The following is an 8000-nucleotide window of genomic DNA, read 5'->3' as shown; positions in this document are numbered from 1 at the left end:
ATCTCAGCAACTTCTAAAAAATGCGAACACCCCACACATCCATCTTTCAAAAAATGAGTCCAGAATTCTCCTAGCAATAAATCCCTATTAAAATAGCCTCGGTGTTGCAGAGATCTTGATGCGATAAAAGATTAACAGAGTCCATTTCCCAGTGAACAGAATTTGTAGGAAAAAAAGCACTTGTAGCTGCTCCACGTTTTACCTCACTGCCTTTTTATTTGGGGAGGAACGTGCAGTGATGACCACCGCTACAGGCCTACGGACAAATTTAAGACATGTCATTCCTTCCTCACAGAAGACCTAGTCACAAAAGATTTTAGAATAGTGTTGTGAGGATCTACTTTGAAAAATGAAAGAATGTTTATTGAATCTTCAATATAATAATTATGTTTTTTCTACCAGCTCCTCAACAGTGAGGAAGTGAGTACCTCTTAAATTCAATTCCTGTGTCCAAATGACTCATGAGTCCGGAGACAAGAATATCAGTATCTTAAGAACCACTTTTTGAAAGTCTCCCTGAGGCTACCCAAGTATATTAATAGCCAAGACATGTGCTAGGATACTGTCAAATGAGAATTTAAGGTGAAAAGGACCCTATTTATCTTTCTTGAAAAATGATTTTAGAAGACTAGTATTTAGCTTCATTTATTGACTTTTTGAACTTTCTAACAGCTGGTAGACTTCTTGTGCCTAGTTTTACAATCTTCTGCTCTTTCTTCTAACCACTATATTTTTATAAGATTATTATTTCTCTGAGCTGAGAATGGAAAATGTTTTATTGAGAAGCATTTTTAGTTGCCTATGACTTGGTGAAAAGATACTTACTCTTGTTGAAATTTTGCACCGTTATGGTATTTGGAGAAATATTGATTAACATGAGCGGATTTTAAAACTGCTTACAGTTCACCAGTCAACTTTTAACCTTTCTTTAGCTCTCATAGCAAGATGCACTAAGGAGTGATTTTTGCTACTCCTTTCTAATTTTTCCTCCATCTTTAAAAAAAATCTTTTGCTATATATTTTTTTCATTTGAAAAGAAAATTTAAATTTTCTGTGTAGAAGCCCAAAGCAATCTGAGACAACTACCAGAACCAAAACAACCACACAAAAATTGGCAAGGAGTGTGGGTAGGTATGAACGTATTTCAGTCAATTCCAGCACAATTATTTTCCCGTAGTTAACAAATACACATTGTAAATGCTACATTGTAAATAGCTAGGGGAATGGAGATGAATCATTCCTGTATACTGAATCTCTAAAAGTTCCAATCACTATGATTGCCATTCATCAAGTGGTTCAATACTCATAACTCCCAAAGAAAACAATTTCTATTTCTACTAAAAGATACGTTGTATAAAATACATTTTCATGAACAAATGGACAAATTAGTAATAATATATGGACTTTAATTCTATAATTTGCTTTTTACTTTTAAACACTACTAATTAAAGTATCTTTCATTCACTACTAAGTCATTCATGGTGGATTAAAACAATGCCTGTGCTGATTTTGCCTGGGCTCATTCATGTGGCTGTATCACCTGGAAAATCAGAGGGGCTGGAAGGTCCATGGTGATCTTACTTGCATGTCTGATACTTGGTTCTAGCTGTTACTTGGGGAGCTTCCGTTCACCAAATGGCTTCCCATCCACTAGCAGGTAAAGGTTTCTTTAGTGGAGGTCTCAAGGTAGCATTTCAGAAAGTCAAAGGCAGAAACTGCAAGCCCCTTAAGTCCTCACCCCTAGAATTCATACAATGTCACTTCTAACACATTCCATTGGTCAAACAATTACCTGATCAGCCTAGATTTACGGTGTAGAGAAAAAGTCTCCACTTCTGGATGGAAAGAATAGCAAAGTTATATTGCAAAGGGGCCTGGCACAGAGATTGGAAGAATTTGTGACCATTAAACACTCTAGCACACCTGGTTACAAAGGCCAACTTCTCAGTTCATTGGGCAGGTGGACATCGTATGCCAGGCATTTGATATGGCAAATGTCCAATGTCTCTGTGTGTCAAGCATTTGGAAAACGCCATATGCAATACTATAGATATTAAATATGCCATATAATTTTCAAGAAGAGAGAAAGTAATCTAAAACTATGGTAAATAATTTTTTTTTCCTGACCAAACGAAGAACTTGTCATTATTTAGCCTCATACTTCATGTTTCAATCCAATATTTCCTGTTGTGCGACAGCAATCTTGGCGTCTTGTAAGGAAGTTTGATGGCTCAGAATTCGGCAAGAAAGAGCTCACCATGGCCTACCGGGCCCATTTCTAAACAGTTTTTAAATACTATTTTGAACAAGTACTATAAACCAAGAACTGTTTAGGCCTGAGATAGAAAAAAATAGGTAAGCACATACTGAAATAGTAGAGATTTGCCCTGGTTGCTTTGAGAGAATAGAGGAAAGGAATCTCATCCACCCTGCTCTGGAAAACAACAGAAATAATGGTTTGAGCACCATAGAGATACATCTCTTTTCTGTCATCACCCTTTTTAATACATTTTTCACGTCAGATTATGTCCTAGAAAAACTACAAATAAAAGCATACATTTTCTTTACAAAACAATGTAAACAGAGAAGGTTGGGTAAAATTCAGATTTACTTTATGTTATTTTAATTCCAATGACAGCATTTACATTTATAGCTTAATAATCTTTCACTAGCTATGCCTTGATGTATGTAAAGATAGATAAATAACAGAATTACTAGCATTTATTTTATCTAATTCAAAGATCTCCATTATTTGTGCTATAAATAACACTAGTCATTAATACTTGTCTACGAATTGTAAGTACCTTTTAATTATAACTCATTATGGCAAACACCTACAAAGCATAGCTTCCTGTCTCTTCCCTTCTAGGTAGAGAAAATCCAGATTACAGAGAGGTTCATATGCTACACATATGCATATGTCTTTGTGTACTGAAACTAGAAGATTCCTTTCAATTTTAAATGTTTCCCTTGAACAATGATCAATTTTTTGTGTGTGAGCAGTATTTTATCTTTTAATTTATTTTAACTGCTTGAAACGGACCAGCTGCAGAGTGGGAAGTGTGTTGACATTTATCTGAAGTCTTATCTTTATTAAATCACTTGTATTATTGCACTACATAAACAACTTAATAAACACAGCAAATACTTATCTAACTGGAGTCAGTAAGTCTATTGAACCAGTCAATTTACTCTTAATTTTCTGAAAAAGATAAAACCTCCTGTATCAGTTGAGTCACTGGGGAAATTAAGTCTTCAGTTATCAAATCTGTTACCAAATCCGAAGTACCCCCCATGAGTACTTGGTGGGCTTTTGATTTCTTTCTTTTCTATAGACACCCAATGGAGCCAGATAGTGACCTTTCTACTCTTTCCACCTGACAAGTGTAAACACAGTCAGGAAGGTTTCTTTTCCCACCCTCCCCCAATTCCCCAATAACTTTCAGTTGCCCTTTGACATACTTGATATTATCAAGAGATTATTGAGTTTTCTTCAATATTTACACTCACATTCATAATGGGAAAATAATGAGATTGTCTCTTCCCCAAATGAAGTCAAATGGAAGGTTTAGAATGTTCTCTGTGGTCTAAATCTGTGTTGTCAAGTATGGTAGCCACTGGCCACATTAAAATTAATTTAAGATTTAGATTAACTTAAAGTACATAAAATTTAAAATTCTGTCTCCCAGTCACACTAGCCACACTTCAAGTACTCAGTAGCGACATACGACTACTGGCTGCCTGATTGGACGTCACGGAGATAAAATATTTCCCTCACCATAGGAAGTTCTATGGGACAATGCTGGTCTAAATAACAGAGAAAATGACACAGTCTAGTGGAAACACCTCCTCCATATTTATTTTTTTTAATTCTAAGGCTATTACTTCCAATCTTAAAGTATTCTTTATATGTCTTTTTAATGCAAAAGGTATATTGGAGCCTTTGTCTCTTTCTTCAGCACTACTCCCTTCATCCCCTGAGGGAACACTATCCTAAAATTGAACAGGATCTCTCCCACCCATTGTTAAAATGTATTTTTCCTAAAATATAGTAGCATTTTAAAATTTTGTATTAATAAAAGCAATATGATTAAAAAATTTTCACTCAATATTTTAATTTGGAAATTTACTCATCTTAATAGTTTAGTATTACACTGCGGTAGGTCTCAAATCATTGTGTATTCCATTGCATGAATACACTCTATTTATTCAGGCATATTGGACCTCACATATATGTTTAAAACATTTTCCTTCTCAGAAATAGCCATTGATGTGATTATGTGATCAGAATAGAAAAAGATAATGGAATAAAAATTATTATTTCATTTGACAAAGATATCTTTTTCTTTTATTCCTCAGAGGCAAATCTCTACTATCAAATAAAGGCCTGGGTAATCAGGTGCCATTAAACATAAAGGCTTTTATGCTTCTCTTCCCCAAATACTGTTTATTTAAAAGATAGCAAACAATGACAGAGATTAAAGGTATCAGATAATGAAAGCTTTCAGAGGAAAAAAAAGAATTGATAATGTTATCTTTTCATAGTTTTAAGTGCTTCTTACACTTACTTTTTGCTCTGCTAAAGAACAGGAATATGACCTCTGCCATGTGGTGAAAGGTGCTTGTAGGCTTAAGGAGTAATCATTCTGTAACCAGTACGAGTTCCAACTCACCCTCTTGGAGAACAAAACAACAGCAACAACAAAAACCCAAATATTTATTTTTAATTTTCAAATTAGTCACTTGAGATCTTGTAGTATCCAGGTTAGACTACTTTTCCCCTATGACATACAAAAATCAGACGAGCTTTCTTAGTATGAAGACAGAAGCACTATTTCCAGTTGTCTCTCAGAGAGCTGGAGAATATACTGAGCCCACCTTAGATCCCTGTTCACCTCCACACAGTTTGTCTCCATATTTGGCAGCCATTTTGGAAACAGTCCATTCATACAATCAGAGGCTGTTTTGGGTTATGGTATGCCAAGTACTGTACATATCATATTTTATTTAATCCTCAAAAAAACTCTCAGAGGAATATATTATTTTTATTTCTAGCTCACCTATGACGAAACCAAAACAGAGAAGTTAAGAAAATGGCAAAGATTACACATCTAGGAAATAACAGAGCTTAAATTCGAGACATTAGTCAAAACTCTTTAAATGATACCAGTTTTTCAATAAGTAGATATTGAATGAAATATTTTATTAAATAATCCAGAAAAACTAGATTCTAGTCCCAGTTTTGACCAAACTAGCTTTATGAACCTGGCAATAATATTAATGATCACAGCTCTTTCCAGTATTTTATATATAAAAGAAAAATATTATCACCTAGAATCTCCATTGTCACACCTAAGCAATTGGAAGAAGAAATTAGATGGCCTACAAGGTGTCTTGCAAGGCTAAAATTGTGTGAGGCTAAATGACAAAAATCATTAACAAGTGCTGATTAATATATATTTCATATAATAAGGCCTCTACCAAAGAGAGAGAGAAAAATTCCTATTCTCAAGGATCCAATAATCTAAAATCACAAATATAAAAGATGAAATACAGAAAAAACAAATGTATGACATACCTTTAAATGTAAGGAATGCTAAAAGTACAAATAAAAATAAATACTGGAAAATGTGAATTATAATTCAACTTTCAGTTATACATTGACAAATTGCCTTGTTTTTAACAAATGAGACTATAAGCTCCCTGAGGGCTTGAGATTTCTATTTTAATTTTTCTTCTGCTATTTTAACAAATGAGACTATAAGCTCCCTGAGGGCATGAGATTTCTATTTTAATGTCTATATACTGATCCTCGCCATTGTACACCTAGAATTGTGCTTCACATCAAATGGTCATTTAACAAATATTTGTTGACTGGACAAATGAAGGAATGGGCATTATTAAATACATTGGGCGAGGAGTAGAAGCCGCCAGGCAGCCCAACCTCACGAAGGCTCTGTGCCAGGCACCCAGCCCGTGCCCTCCCACTGCCCAGATGCCTAAGAGGAAGGTCAGGTCAGCCAAGGAGCGGCTCTAGAGGAGATCGGGGAGGCCGACGACTAAACTTGCTCCTGCAAGAGTGGAAATGAAAATGAAAAATCGGCAGCAGGAAAGATTAAATCTTCAGATAAAAGTGTGGAACAAAAGGGAAGAGGAGAGCAAAGGGAAAACAGGCCAAAGGGCCAAACCAAGAAACTAGAGATCAATCTGCAGAAAATGGAAGAACTAAAAATAAGGAGAGTCCAGCCTTTGGTGAAGCAGGAGAGAAAGAAGCTAAGTGTGATTAATATCATGCACCATGTCTTATCAGTGGTTGCTACCTCCTCCTTTGTACAATCCAGAAGAATATTTTTATCAATCGTTTTGTACATGGAAGTTTTTTAGTAGAAACACTTTTAATAAAGAGTGTTTATCTCACTCCCTTTTTAAGTGTAAATGCTTTTTTTAAGAAGTGAAATCATTTGCTCATTTATTTTTTGGTACAACCAGAAAAAAATGACATGTTGAATTATGTAAAGTTTTGATTATCTTGGGTGTCAGCTTAACATTCCATAGATTTTGGGGTGATTGCTTTTATGGCCTATAATACAAAGCATACTAAATGGTAATTTGGAGTCATAGTCATGCATTTAATATGTCTTGCACACTTTAAATTAATTCTATTCCCCTCTTGTTTTTAAGTAAAATTATTCCCTAAAGAAAACTACTCCTTGATCTTAGCTCTCCTTGTCAGAATTGTGTGTCCTCTGCCATATTGTTGGTCATAGCAGTTCAGTTTTTCTATTAACTGTTAGGGTGCTGGGAAAGATTATTAAAATTTCGGGCATGTAGTATATATGATATATTGTAGATTGGTGGGACTTATCATGTAAGAGCTTATCAATATTTAAAGATATTGTCACTTATCTTAAGGAAAATTTGTCTCCAAATTTTGAGCTAGAAAGTCACTGGAATAGTTTTTTAAAAATCAAAACCACAGAGCTCTTTAGTTTTTCAGTACACAGATTAAGAATTGTATATAAATTGAAATGTCTATATACCGATCCTCAAAATAAACAAAAAAGTTCATTTATGAAAGAAAAGAAACGAACAAGATCCTTTCTATCTCAATTCAGCGCTTCTTAGGGTCCTATGCAACAGGAAAAATAATCAAAAGTATGAATCGATGATGTCAGTTTACAGAAGTTAAAACATTGAGTGTTACATCTGTTCATTTACTTATACAAGGGAGATAAGAATATCTACCTGTCTTAGGCAGTTAGGGCTTTTATGACAAACTATCATAGACTGGCTTGAACAACAAACATAAACTTCTCATAGTTCTGGAGGCTGGGAAGTCCAAGATCAAAGTACTGGCAGATCCAGCTCTTAGTAAATGCCATCACTTACATAAACTGAAACTCAACTCTCTCTCCCTTCAGAGTACCTTTAGACATTCAAAATATAGAAAAGTCTTCAGAACTAAGCAAATGGATATAGGTTCTTCAGATTATTAGTTCCTCACAGACCCTCAAGGAATTATTCTCTTGTAAAAATCAGGTTAAATTTGGATTTTCATGAGTTGGGTTTTCTTAAAGGAGGTGACATCTGCACAGAAGCTGTGAGGAGAAATTGCTGTGATGTTCCTATCTAGTTCTTTCTGCTTATTAAGGGAGCATGCATGGACACCATTAAAAATATCTAAAAACGCATTTGTGGGCCAGTTAATTCCTTATTCCTTTACTTTTCACAATTTAGCATCACATAAGCCAGTAACTTAGGTTGGGGGATTAAGTTGTTTAAATGCAGTAAGTAGTCCAAGGAGATTCCAGTCAGTCAGCTTCCCTCAGCCAGACAACGAGACTGCATCTTCACCACATAGTCCCACGGGAAACTGCGGGGGGTGGAATCCAACACTTTTCTCAACAAATTCTGCAAAAATCTGAGAATCCTTGGGAACTCCTAACATCACTGTGGCTAAGGAGGTGAAAATCTAATTCAACACATTACTTTTTTTTTTT

At 35.0% G+C, this 8000-nt stretch overlaps 1 pseudogene; it reads left to right on the top strand.

Moving 5' to 3' along the window:
- The first annotated feature begins 5995 nt into the window (after positions 1 to 5995).
- On the top strand, positions 5996 to 6287 carry LOC107195683 (annotated as a pseudogene).
- Positions 6288 to 8000: the final 1713 nt, after the last annotated feature.

Source organism: Pteropus alecto, unplaced genomic scaffold (genome assembly GCF_000325575.1).
Source record: "Pteropus alecto unplaced genomic scaffold, ASM32557v1 scaffold21, whole genome shotgun sequence".
Lineage (NCBI taxonomy): Eukaryota > Metazoa > Chordata > Mammalia > Chiroptera > Pteropodidae > Pteropus > Pteropus alecto.
The sequence above is the reverse complement of the archived record's forward strand: the minus strand, read 5'-3'. Positions and strand labels throughout refer to the sequence as shown.